Genomic DNA, 12778 nt, shown 5'->3' with positions numbered 1-12778 from the left:
TGAAAAAGATTATTATAGTATTTTGTTAAGAATATTCCCAGATATTTCAGATTATTTTTTTTCCATACAAATTGATATAAACCTGCTATCTGATTTTTCATTTCTTGCGGCAAATTTATATCTAGTACTTCCGTCTTAGCTCTATTTATCTTAAAATTCGAAATCCCTCTAAAATCCTGTAGGATCTGGAACAAGGCGGCCAGGGAACCCAATGGGGTTGTTAGGGTGAGCAAAATATCATCTGCATATAATGAGATTTTATATTCCTCCTCCCCTATAACTACCCCCTTGATATCTCTCTCCTCCCGAATTTTTATGGCTAAGGGCTCAATCATAAGGGCAAAAATTAAAGGGGATAATGGGCAACCCTGCCTTGTTCCGTTCTTGATTAGAAATGGTCGTGATTTAATCCCATTTGCTACCACTGTCGCTGCTGGTGCAGCATATAACGCATTCAGTCCTGTCAGAAAGGTGCCCGCAAACCCAAATCGGCTCAATGTCTGGTTCATATATGACCATGATACCCGGTCAAAAGCCTTCTCGGCATCGAGGCTCATGACCATTGTGGGTTTCTTTTCTCTGTCTACGTAATCTATAATATTAATGGCTTTTCTAATATTGTCACAGGCCTGCCTGTTCTGGATGAACCCGACCTGATCCGAATGGACCAGGCTCGTGATCACCCCGGACAGTCGATTGGCCAGAATTTTTGAAAACACCTTGAGGTCGACATTTAAAAGTGATATTGGGCGGTAGCTCCCACACACTGTTGGGTCTCTACCTGGTTTGGAGAGTAGAATTATCTCGGCCTTCACCGTCTCTATATCAAAGGCCTCCCCCTCTAGTATTTTATTAAATAATATTTTTAAATGTGGGGTGAGTAAGGCACTAAATTTTTTATAGTAAATGGCCGAAAGGCCGTCGAGGCCTGGGGCTGAATTATTTTTTAGGTTTTTAATAACTCCGCTAATCTCTTCAATTGTGATCTCCTTATTTAGCTGTTGTCGGTCCTCTTCTGATAGCTGGGGTAGTACTAGTGAAGCAAAAAAGTTCTCCAGTTTATTTTTAATCATCTCCTCTTGTTCTCTTACCGGGATATTATATAACTCTTCATAATAAGTTCTGAAGAGCTGTACTATTTTTTGGGGATCATACGTTAAAATGTTCTGGGTATCTTTTATGGCTAATATACGATTACGCTGTCTCTGGGCCCGTAATCTTGAGGCCAGTATTGCATCTGCTTTGTCTCCCTTAGCATAAAATTTATATTGAAGCCACTTCATTGTTTTGGCAGCTTTTGTTGACTGGATTTGATAAAGTTGGCTTTTTAACTTCAGCATTTTACTATAAATCTTTTTCTTTGGTTTCCTTTGATGTATACTGTTTAATCTTTCTATCTGTTGTTCCAGTTCCCGACAGGCCTTCAGATCTTTTAATTTTTGAGCATTAGCCAATGAAATAAACTGCCCTCTAATTACAGCTTTATGGGCTGCCCACACTGTAGATGTTGCTACATCCTCCGTACAATTAATCTCGAAATATTCTTTCAAATGGGATTCTATCTGGTTTATGTTTTCTTTTTTCAGTAAAAGGGCTGAATTTAGTCTCCATTTACTCTGTGGGGTGGATCCTAATTTTAATTTTAGTATCATCAATACTTCTCGGTGGTCTGACCATACCACTGTCCTATTTTTTACTTCCTTTAACTCAGGTAATATACAATTATTTATTAAAAAAAGATCTATTCTCGAATGTATTTTATGCGGAATCGAGAAATGCGTGTAGTCGCGCTCCGTAGGATACAATATTCTCCAGGCATCAAACAAGTTATTTGTTATGATTACGTCTGCCAATCTCAGAGATTCCATAATTGTATTTCTACTTGGAGGGACAGTGGCCTCTCTATCCTTCTTTAGATCCTGGACCGCATTAAAGTCCCCACCTATAATAACTCTGCCCTTTTCCAGTTTATTTAAATGGTTCCAAAACTCCTTGTGAAAACTACCATGTTCTTGGTTCGGGATATAAACAGATGCCAATGTTACATAGTTTCCATTTGTATTAATTACCACGATACTAAATCGACCCATAATATCCATATATGAGTGCTCTATCCTATATGCCAGAGACTGATGCAATAAAATAGCTGTACCTTTAGTTTTTTTTTTTTGAGGTTGAATAAAAGACAGTTGGAAAAGCACTAGATGACAGAGACGGATGCTCTGCCTTAAAGTGTGTCTCCTGCAGAAAAATAATCTGTGCTTTCGACCTTTTAAAGTGCTGAATTGCCATTGTTCTTTTACGTGGCGAATTTAGCCCATTAACATTAAGTGACAGTATTTTCAACGTCATAGTAATACTTTTATCATGCCGCTAATACATCCAGGGAGAACGTACCTTACATACAATCCACGTATAGAATAAAATAACACAAAAAATACCAAATAAATCAAAAAAAAAACACATTCAAGGAATCTACCGTTCCAAAACACTAAACACAACATGTGACGCCTTGGCGTCTTTTTAAACATCATAAACCAGCCATTAGGTCTTAAATATGGCTTCCCGCAGTTAACCTGGGCACTGTCCATTTCTTTGGGCAGTGTCCTTCAACTGCTCGGGGTGGGGAGAGGATAAGCCGTCCAACTCGGACGAGGGACCCCTCTCACTTTACCTACTACTCTCTTTCTCAATATACTCTCATGCTTCTTTATTACATATACCCAACACCTTATCAATGCCCTGCCCTTATCCAGCCCAACCAGGGCAGAATATCCCCCTCCATAACTCCTGGTGGGGTGAATAGAAAAAAAGAAAAAAAAATAATGACCGCCCCTAAGGGGAAAGAGGAGATAGGAAAAAAAAAAAAAAAAAAAAAAACGGGGAAGGGGAATAGGTAAGTGTATTCTAATATTCTAAGTGTATTCTATCCTTGTGAATTTTAACTTATAACTTGTCCCAATATCCTAAACTTAGCCCGTGTCTTTTGTACCATAATCAGTGTGTAACACAAAAAAAAAAAAAAAAAAAAAAAAACCCAGAAATAAATTCAGTGAATATGTGTTCTATGAGAGCCCATCAAAGAGCTCATATACTCTAATTGTGTCTATTTTTTATGGTTTATATATCAACGTCCGTGTCTTTCTTACTGTATTTAGTGTATTGGGAAAGGGAAGGAAGAAAAAAAAAAAAAAAAAAAAAAATTTAAAATTTTTCCCCACTCATTTCCCCTAGGTAATACATGTCATACAGGCATTACATATAATTTCAGTCTTATTTCTTTAAGACATTTTAAGCATTTTTAAAACATAGAGAAAAAGAGATGAAGAAGAGAAGCAAAAAAAGAAAACAAAAAACACAACAAAAAAAGAAGTCAGAATGGGGTAGGAAGGGAAGAAGACATAGAAAACTCCCATATCACCTCTTGGAATAATCCACCCCCTCCACTCCCTTTCCCCCCTCTATCCATCTTCCTCCTCTCCCTCACTTCCCCTTTCTCTCTCCATCTCTTTCTCTCTTTATATGCCAGAACAGTTTTCTATTTTAGTATAAGCACATTAATAGGATTATTTTTTCTCTTCTCCTTCCCTTTTTCCTCCATTTCCTTCCCTCCCTCTTTTTTTTTTCTTTTCTTTCTCTCCCCCTGGGACCCACCACCCTCATGACCATTTCCAGTCCTTGCCATAGGCTTAGAGCTATCTTTATGTTTTTGTCCATTCTGGTCTTGGGGGATTTTCTTCTATAATCCGCTCAATGTCCGTTTGAATCTGAAGCGATTTTGTAGCATTGTCTCTCTGCTTCAGAACCTCTAGGCCTTCTTCCACCTTTCTTATATTGTGCCTTTTTCCTTCAAACGTGAATTGGAGGGAGAAGGGGAAACCCCATCTATATAAGATCTTCTGTTCCTGTAGAATTTTAGTCACCTGCCCCATTTCTCTCCTTTTCCTCAAAGTGGAAGGTGCAATATCTTGAAATACAAGCAACTGAGATTCTTTATAGCTAATAGCGCCCGAGCGCCTACATGCTTCAAGAAACCGGTTCCTAGTCTGGAAGTAATGCATACGTAATATCACATCCCTGGGCGGTTGATCTGGTGCCGGTTTCCTCCGGAGTGATCTATGTGCCCGATCTAATAATAGCTCATCATCTTTACAATCTGGTATCATGGAGTTAAAAAACCCCTTTAGGTAAGCTGGGAGCTGCACCTCCTCAATGCTTTCAGGGATATTCCGTATGCGTACATTGTTTCTACGTGACCGATTTTCTAAATCTTCGATCTGATCACGCATAGAGGTTACCTCCTCTTTTAGATCTATGAATTCTCTTTGTAATTTCTCCTGATAATTACAGGTTTCATCTGTTTTACGTTCCAAAGTATCTATTCGTGATCCTAACGAATTTATCTCTGTTTTTAATTCCTGCACTGCTGCGCGTAATTCCACTTTAAATGTAGAGATTAGTCTTTGTGCTAGTGCTTCATAGTGATCAGTCTCTGATAATTGTTTCACTTCGTCTGAAGCTAACGATTGCATTGAGGTATTCCCTGATGGGGGGGATTGTTGATTAATTTGTTTTTTCTTTTTTGAAAAAAAAGATGTTTGATCTTGGGTTTGGGCTTGCGTTTGAGCTTGGTTTCTGCGCCCTTTATTCGACATTTGAACAAAAAGGGATGACTGCCAGGCAGGGGCAAATTCGCTACCCCTCCTGTAGACCGTTCTCTTTTATAAATAGTTTGAGAAATAGCTCAATTTATTAATTCAAGCAGGTATAGTGAGAGGGTTACATGGGTCACCTCATCCTCTGACTGGGTCCTACGTCATCTTAACCTCTGTTCCAACCGCCTGGGTATAATGAGACGCCATTTAGGCCAGCAAATATTCCCATACGTTTATGCAAGTGTCTAAGAAAAGTATGGGGTCAGAGGGGTCGTGCGGGGACCTTTAGTTTATATTTCTGGATATATCTCCAGGGGTTATCCCCCTACGGCCTCTAATTTAGAGAGAGGAGCAAGCCAAAAAAAATAAATAAATAAATAAATAAACAAGTAAATAAATTAAGCGGGTGGGGTGTCAGCCCTCTCACCAACACCGGGCTTCCAGCGTCTGTTCTTCCCGCTTTCTATCCCTGCTCCTGGGCTCCAGGGAGTTCTTCAACCCGCAGAGCCTGCTAACCAGACTCCCGGCTCCGAAGGTCTCCCCGTCTCCCCTCTCTCCGTGAGGTCTGTTGTGTGGGCTGGTGCAGCTTTGATTCTCAGGACTAGCACCTCAGCACCGTGTGCTTCTGTCCTGTGTAGCCGTCTCCGCCTCTGTGCCCCGACCACCGCTCCACACTACAGGCTTTTTCTCTCAGATCCTCTCCGGACCACACGCCCCTCTGTCTCCCACCTGCTTTGCACCGCTGCCGCCCGTCCTCAGCCTGCAGCGTCTGCACAGGGCAGACTCCCGGCTCCGAGGTTGCGCGGTCGGTATCGGCTCCACTCCCGGTGAGTAATACCCGTGCTCTGTGCGTCTCTTCTATCCCGGTTCTGAAGCGCAATGGCGGCCCGGTCTCAACCTGCAGTGTCCGCACGTGTCGGACACCCGGCTCCGAGATAGCGGGCGGCCACAACCGCTTCACGCCGGCTAATGCAGACAGGTTTTCGGGCTGTTTGAGACCCAGTCTCCGTCCTCACGGTGGCCTTGGAGAGGCGAGCGCACTTCACACATGCGACCGCCCCTTCCGTATCCTCCCCAACAAATACATTCTACATGTTGTTCCCTACAGTGTAAAATTTTGCAGTGCGTTCTGTCCCTGTTTCTGGGTTGTGTTTGTGAGTAGGGGAATGATTGTTTAATCAGTGCTGCATACTACATAGAGGGGAGGGGAGAGGGTAGGGTGGTGAAATGATGGTGATGGTGGTGGGCCACTTGCTTGTGTTGCCCCCCAGGCTGAAAGTTGCCAGCCATCCCCTGATCACAATAGCAGTTTATGGGGGCATAGCAGCTTGTGGCGCTGTGGGGGCATAGCAGCTTGTTGTCTCCTCACAGAATCACAAGTGAAATAATTAACTCCACCTGCGGACCTTATAAAATGTGAGTAATTAGTACACCTGTGCACCTGCTGGGTTACCAGCAAGACATGCACTGTGTGGGGTAATGTGGGCCGAGTTACCTGACCACTGGCATATACTAGTGATAGCCAACCCTAGCCCTCGAGAGCTACTAACAGTTCACATTTTCCAGACAACCTAGCTGCTGCACTCATTAATCACCGACACATTTTAAAAGATCCACAGATGGAGCTAATTAGCTCACTTGTGATTCTGTGAGGAGACCTGCAAAACATGCACTGTTGGTAGCTCTCGAGGACTAGGGTTGGCTACCCCAGTACTATACTATGTCATCCATTCCAGGCACAGGCTGCAGTGATTACCTGGCAGTGGCTGAGGGTAATTAGGAGGGGTCAGGTGAGATTGCCCCAGGTGGAGGTAATTGCAGCAGGTATATATGATGGGTGTGGCACTGCAGGGTTTGAACTGGGGCTAGGATGGAGCTGTGGATGGTGGTAATGGGGTTTGGGCGCAGCACAGAACACACCAGCAGCAGGACACTCGTCTGTCTGTGGGTCCTTTCTCTGCTAGCCCACCATCCCCTATGGGCCCCATCATTGTACAATGTGGAGAAGACACAATGGTGGTAATGGGGAGGCAAGTCAGAAAGTATTGAGATGAGAGCACGGGGTGAGCCGGCGGAAGGGGTGGACAGACACGGGGTGAGCCGGCGGAAGGGGTGGACAGACACTGGGTGAGGAGGCGTGGCGGGAGCAGCCGCGGGTGGATGAGATGGAGAACTGAGCGCGGGGGGGGGGGGGGGTGTATGCAGCCATTGGGCGGATAAGATGGAGAAGGGGGGCACGGGTGAGAACTGATGGGGGAGGCAGGGCCAATGGCGGGTGTTGTGCGCGGCCGCCGGGCGTGTGGTGGAGGTGCAGCCGTGAGTGTGAAATGCACCCCGTAAAATGTGTACCTGCAGTGCACAGCACACAGCAATCCCCGCGCTCCTGTCGCTTCAAAGCTTCTTAGTCACATGGGTGTGACGTCATCTGAGGGCAGCAGGTCACATTGCGGACGACGTCATCAAGGATCCTTTCCACGAAGGGAAATTAGCCGCTACCAGGGCAAGAGGAGAGAGAGGGTGGGCTAGTGGGTGTGAGGCGAGAGAGGGTGAGCCTACTGGGCTAGAGGGGCTGAGGCGAGAGAGGGTGGGTGATGGGGTGAGTTGAACCAGGGGTGGGGGGTGCAGTTGACAGGTGGGCGAGATAGAGGAGAAGGAGGCTGGGGTGCACAGTGCAGCCGTGGGAGAATGGTGAAGTTTTCAGGTGGGTGAGAGGGGAAGGGGGGTGCACAGTGCAGCCATGGGTGAGAAGGGGTGGGTTGGGGTGCAGCCGTGGGGGAGAACCGAGGGGTGGGGTGCAGTTTCCAGGTGGGTGAGATGGAGAGGGGATGCTCAGTGCACCATGGGAGAGAAGGGGGGGTGCAGGCACCGATGAGAATCAGGAAGAAGGGGGGGTGCAGGCATCGGGTGGGTGACATGTAGCGCGCGTGGTGCGCAGCCGTCCGGTGGATGAGATAACGGGGCAGGCCCTAATTTCCCAAAGCCAGCGTCAATTCACCCCTCCCCCATCCCCAGTGGCGGCAGGACATCCCCCCCCCCATCCCCAGTGGCGGCAGGACATCCCCCCCCCCCCCCCCATCCCCAGTGGCGGCAGGACATCCCCCCCCCCCCCCATCCCCAGTGGCGGCAGGACATCCCCCCCCCCCCCATCCCCAGTGGCGGCAGGACATCCCCCCCCCCCCCATCCCCAGTGGCGGCAGGACATCCCCCCCCCCCATCCCCAGTGGCGGCAGGACATCCCCCCCCCCATCCCCAGTGGCGGCAGGACATCCCCCCCCCCCCCATCCCCAGTGGCGGCAGGACATTCCCCCCCCCCATCCCCAGTGGCGGCAGGACATCCCCCCCCCCATCCCCAGTGGCGGCAGGACATCCCCCCCCTATCCCCGGCAGGACACCCCCCACCCCATACCCAGCAAGACACCACCCCCCCCATACCCAGCGGTGGCAAGACACCACCCCCCCCATAACCAGCGGCAGCAGGACACCCCTCATAACCGGCGGCAGCAGGACACCCCTCATAACCGGCAGCGGCAGGACACCCCCCCCACCATACCCAGAGGCGGCAGGACACCACCACCACCCCCCCCCCCCCCGTAACCCAGCGGCGGCAGGACACCCCCCACCCCATACCCAGCTGCGGCAGGACACCCCCCACCCCATACCCAGCGGCAGCAGGACACCCCCCACCCCCATACCCAGCGGCGGCAGGACACCCCCCGCCCCCATAGGCAGCAGGACACCCCCCATACCCAACAGGACACCCCATACCCAGCGGCAGCAGAACACCCCCCACACCCAGCAGGACACCCCATACCCAGCGGCGGCAGGACACCCCCCACCGCCCCCCCATACCCAGCAGGACACCCCCAACCCATACCCTGCGGCGGCAGGACACCCCACACCCCCAGACACTGCGGCGGCCGGACCCCCCTATACCCAGCGGCAGCAGGACGCCCCCCCACCCCCAGCAGGACACCCCCCATACCCAGAGGCGGCAGGACACCCCCCATACCAAGCAGCGGCAGGACACCACAACCCCCCCCCCACCCAGCGGCGGTAGGACACCCCCCCCATACCTGGCGGCGGTAGGACACCCACCCCATACCCAGCAGGACACCCCCCCCACCCCATACCCAGCAGGACGCCCCCCCCACCCCCAGCGACGGCAGGACACACCCCCCCATACCCGCCGGCAGGACACCCACCCCATGGTAGCGGCAGGACCCCCCCCATACCCAGAGGCGGCGGCAGGACACCCCCCCCCCCCATACCCGGTGGCGGAAGGACCCCCCCCCCCCATACCCGGCGGTGACAGGACACCCCCCCCCCATACCCGGCAGCGGTAGGACACCCCCCCCCATACCAAGCGGCTGCAGGACACCCCCCACCCCCATACCCGGCAGGACACCCCTATACCCGGCAGGACACCCCCCACCCCCAAAACCTGCGGCGGTAGGACACCCCCCCCCACCCCCATACCCGGCAGGACACCCCCCCACCCCCATACCCGGCAGGACACCCCCCCACCCCCATACCCGGCAGGACACCCCCCCACCCCCATAACCGGCGGCGGCAGGCCACCCCCATACCCGGCGGCGGCAGGACACCCACCCCATGGCAGCGGCAGGACCCCCCCCCCATACCCAGAGGTGGCAGGACACCCCCCACCCCCATACCCAGAAGCACACCCCATACCCAGAGGTGGCAGGACACCTCCCCATACCCGCCGGCAGGACACCAACCCCATGGCAGCGGCAGGACCCCCCCCCCCATACCCAGAGGCGGCAGGACACCCCCCACCCCCATACCCAGCAGGACACCCCATACCCAGAGGTGGCAGGACACCCCCCCCATACCCGGCGGCGGCAGGACACCCCCCACCCCCATACCTGGCGGCGGCAGGACACCCCCCAACCCGGCAGGACACCCCCATATTTGGCTGCGGCAGGACACTTCCCCCCCCCCCCCCACCCCCAGCAGGACACCCCCCCCCATACCCAGCAGGACACCCCATACCCAGCAGGACACCCCATACCCAGCAGGACACCCCATACCCAGCAGGACACCCCATACCCATCGGCGGCAGGACACCCCCCCCCATACCCAGCGGCGGCAGGACACCCTCTACCCCCCATACCTGGCGGCAGTACACCCACTCCATACCCGGCGGCGGCAGGACACCCCCCCCCCCCATACCCAGCAGTACACCCCCCCCCCATACCGAGCAGGACACCCCCCACCCCCAGCGGCGGCAGGACACCCCCCCATACCCGGCGGCAGTACACCCACCCCATACCCGGTGGCGGCAGGACACCCCCCCCCCCCCATACCCAGCGGCACCAGTATACCCCTACCCTAGCGGCGGCAGGAAAGCCGGGGCCTGTGCACTCTCTCTCCCCCTCCACCCATGTAACACACCAGGGACATAGACAGGGGGAGGGTGTAAACGTGGGGTGCCCCAACTGTGATAAATACACTCCCAGTGTACCTGATGCCGCCGTGCTCTTTCCTGCAGTGCACGACGTACTCCGAGTCCTGCAGTGCCGGGAAAACTGGGCTGTGTGCTGACTCCTCCCCCTGATGACGACAGCAGTCACATGGAAGTGACGTCTTCAAACCTCCTTTCCACAAAGGGAATCTAGCCGCTACCTTAATACATCTGCCTGTGTTCTCTGCTGCTCATTGCGCCCTATAACCATGGCAACTAGACCTCCCACATTGCTGGCATACTGGTCACCAGGGGTCCCACATTACTGCCACCTGTACCATACCTAGTGCAGCACAGGTGAGGGCAGTCATACAGTAAGAGGGAAGCACAGGAGCAGAGCATTGTGTACCTATGGAATGGGTCATGTTGGAGGGTATGCTGCAGCCACCTGTGCTGACTCCTGTCCCAGCCATACCTAGTGCAGCACTGGTGAGGGCAGTCATACAGTAAGAGGGAAGTCCAGGAGCAGAGCATTGTGTACCTATGGAATGGGTCATGTTGGAGGGAATGCTTCAGCCACCTGTACTGACACCTGTCCCAGCCATACCTAGTGCAGCACTGGTGAGAGCAGTCATACAGTAAGAGGGAAGCACAGGATCAGAGCATTGTGCACCTATGGAATGGGTCATGTTGGAGGGTATGCTGCAGCCACTTGTGCTGACTCCTGTCCCAGCCATACCTAGTGCAGCACAGGTGAGAGCAGTCATACAGTAAGAGGGAAGCACAGGATCAGAGCATTGTGCAACTATGGAATGGGTCATGTTGGAGGGTATACTGCAGCCACCTGTGCTGACTCCTGTCCCAGCCATACCTAGTGCAGCACAGGTGAGGGAAGCACAGGAGCAGAGCATTGTGTACCTATGGTATAGGTCATGTTGGAGGGTATGCTGCAGCCACCTGTGCTGACACCTGTCCCAGCCATACCTAGTGCAGCACAGGTGATGACAATCAATCATACATTAAGAGGGAAGCACAGGAGCAGAGCATTGTGCACCTATGGAATGGGTCATGTTGGAGGGTATGCTGCAGCCACTTGTGCTGACTCCTGTCCCAGCCATACCTAGTGCAGCACAGGTGAGAGCAGTCATACAGTAAGAGGGAAGCACAGGATCAGAGCATTGTGCAACTATGGAATGGGTCATGTTGGAGGGTATACTGCAGCCACCTGTGCTGACTCCTGTCCCAGCCATACCTAGTGCAGCACAGGTGAGGGCAGTCATACAGTAAGAGGGAAGCACAGGAGCAGAGCATTGTGTACCTATGGAATGGGTCATGTTGGAGGGTATGCTGCAGCCACCTGTGCTGACACCTGTCCCAGCCATACCTAGTGCAGCACTGGTGAGAGCAGTCATACAGTAAGAGGGAAGCACAGGAGCAGAGCATTGTGCACCTATGGAATGGGTCATGTTGGAGGGTATGCTGCAGCCACCTGTTTTGACTCCTGTCCCAGCCATACCTAGTGCAGCACAGGTGATGACAATCAATCATACAGTAAGAGGGAAGCACAGGAGCAGAGCATTGTGCACCTATGGAATGGGTCATGTTGGAGGGTATGCTGCTGACTCCTGTCCCAGCCATACCTAGTGCAGCACAGGTGAGGGCAGTCATACAGTAAGAGGGAAGTCCAGGAGCAGAGCATTGTGCACCTATGGGATGGGTCATGTTGGAGGGTATGCTGCAGCCACCTGTGCTGACTCCTGTCCCAGCCATACCTAGTGCAGCACAGGTGAGGGCAGTCATACAGTGATAGGGAAGCACAGGAGCAGAGCATTGTGCACCTATGGAATGGGTCATGTTGGAGGGTATGCTGCAGCCACCTGTGCTGACTCCTGTCCCAGCCATACCTAGTGCAGCACAGGTGATGACAATAAATCATACTGGCTCAGAATGTATGGAGCAGTACACAGTGGGGAACTGTCCCCCACATCCTGCCAAACACTACTGATATAATATATCACAGGTTCTCACCTTGGGCCTTCACAGTGCATGTTTTCCAGGTCTCCTCACAGAATCACAAGTGAAATATTTAGCTCCACCTGTGGATCTTTAAAAATGTGTCAGTGAGTTATGAGTACACCTGTACACCTGTCGGGTGACCTGGAAAACGTGAACTGTGTGGGGTCCTGAGGACCGAGTTTAAGAACCACTATACGACTGATATATTATAGTATAAGATACAACAACTGATATACTATACCAGCGGTCAGGGATCTCGGTCCTCACGCAGTGCATGTTTTGCAGGTCTACTCACAGAATCACAAGTGAAATAATTAACTCCACCTGCGGACCTTATAAAATGTGTCTGTGTAATTAGTACACCTGTGCACCTGCTGGGTTACCAGCAAAACATGCACTGTGTGGGGTGATGAGGACTGAGTTACCTGACCACTGGCATATATTATGTCATCCATTCCAGGCTGCAGTGATTACCTGGCAGTGGCTGAGGGTAATTAGGAGGGGTCAGGTGAGATTGCCCCAGGTGGAGGTAATTGCAGCAGGTATATATACAAATGGCAAGAAAAAACACCTAGAAACTTACGTCTATATAATAAAGCAGCGCTGTTCCTTTAAATAAGTTTAAACATATAGGGATTGTCTGAAAAAGATTTTACATTTATAAAAAAGTACACAGTTTAAA

At 51.5% G+C, this 12778-nt stretch overlaps 1 long non-coding RNA gene across 2 annotated transcripts in view; it reads right to left on the bottom strand.

The window, feature by feature from the left end:
- Positions 1 to 7572, bottom strand: part of LOC146059975 (uncharacterized) — a 175331-nt gene extending 167759 nt beyond the window's left edge. For both annotated transcript variants that reach the window (XR_014470341.1, XR_014470340.1), the window contains exon 1: positions 7005 to 7572. This is a non-coding gene — a long non-coding RNA (uncharacterized LOC146059975). The remainder of the gene's footprint in view (positions 1 to 7004) is intronic.
- Positions 7573 to 12778: the final 5206 nt, after the last annotated feature.

The sequence above is a fragment of the Crinia signifera genome, chromosome 2 (assembly GCF_055691185.1).
Source record: "Crinia signifera chromosome 2, ASM5569118v1, whole genome shotgun sequence".
NCBI classification, from domain to species: domain Eukaryota; kingdom Metazoa; phylum Chordata; class Amphibia; order Anura; family Myobatrachidae; genus Crinia; species Crinia signifera.
Note: the sequence above shows the minus strand (reverse complement) of the source record. Positions and strands in the feature narration are given on the sequence as shown.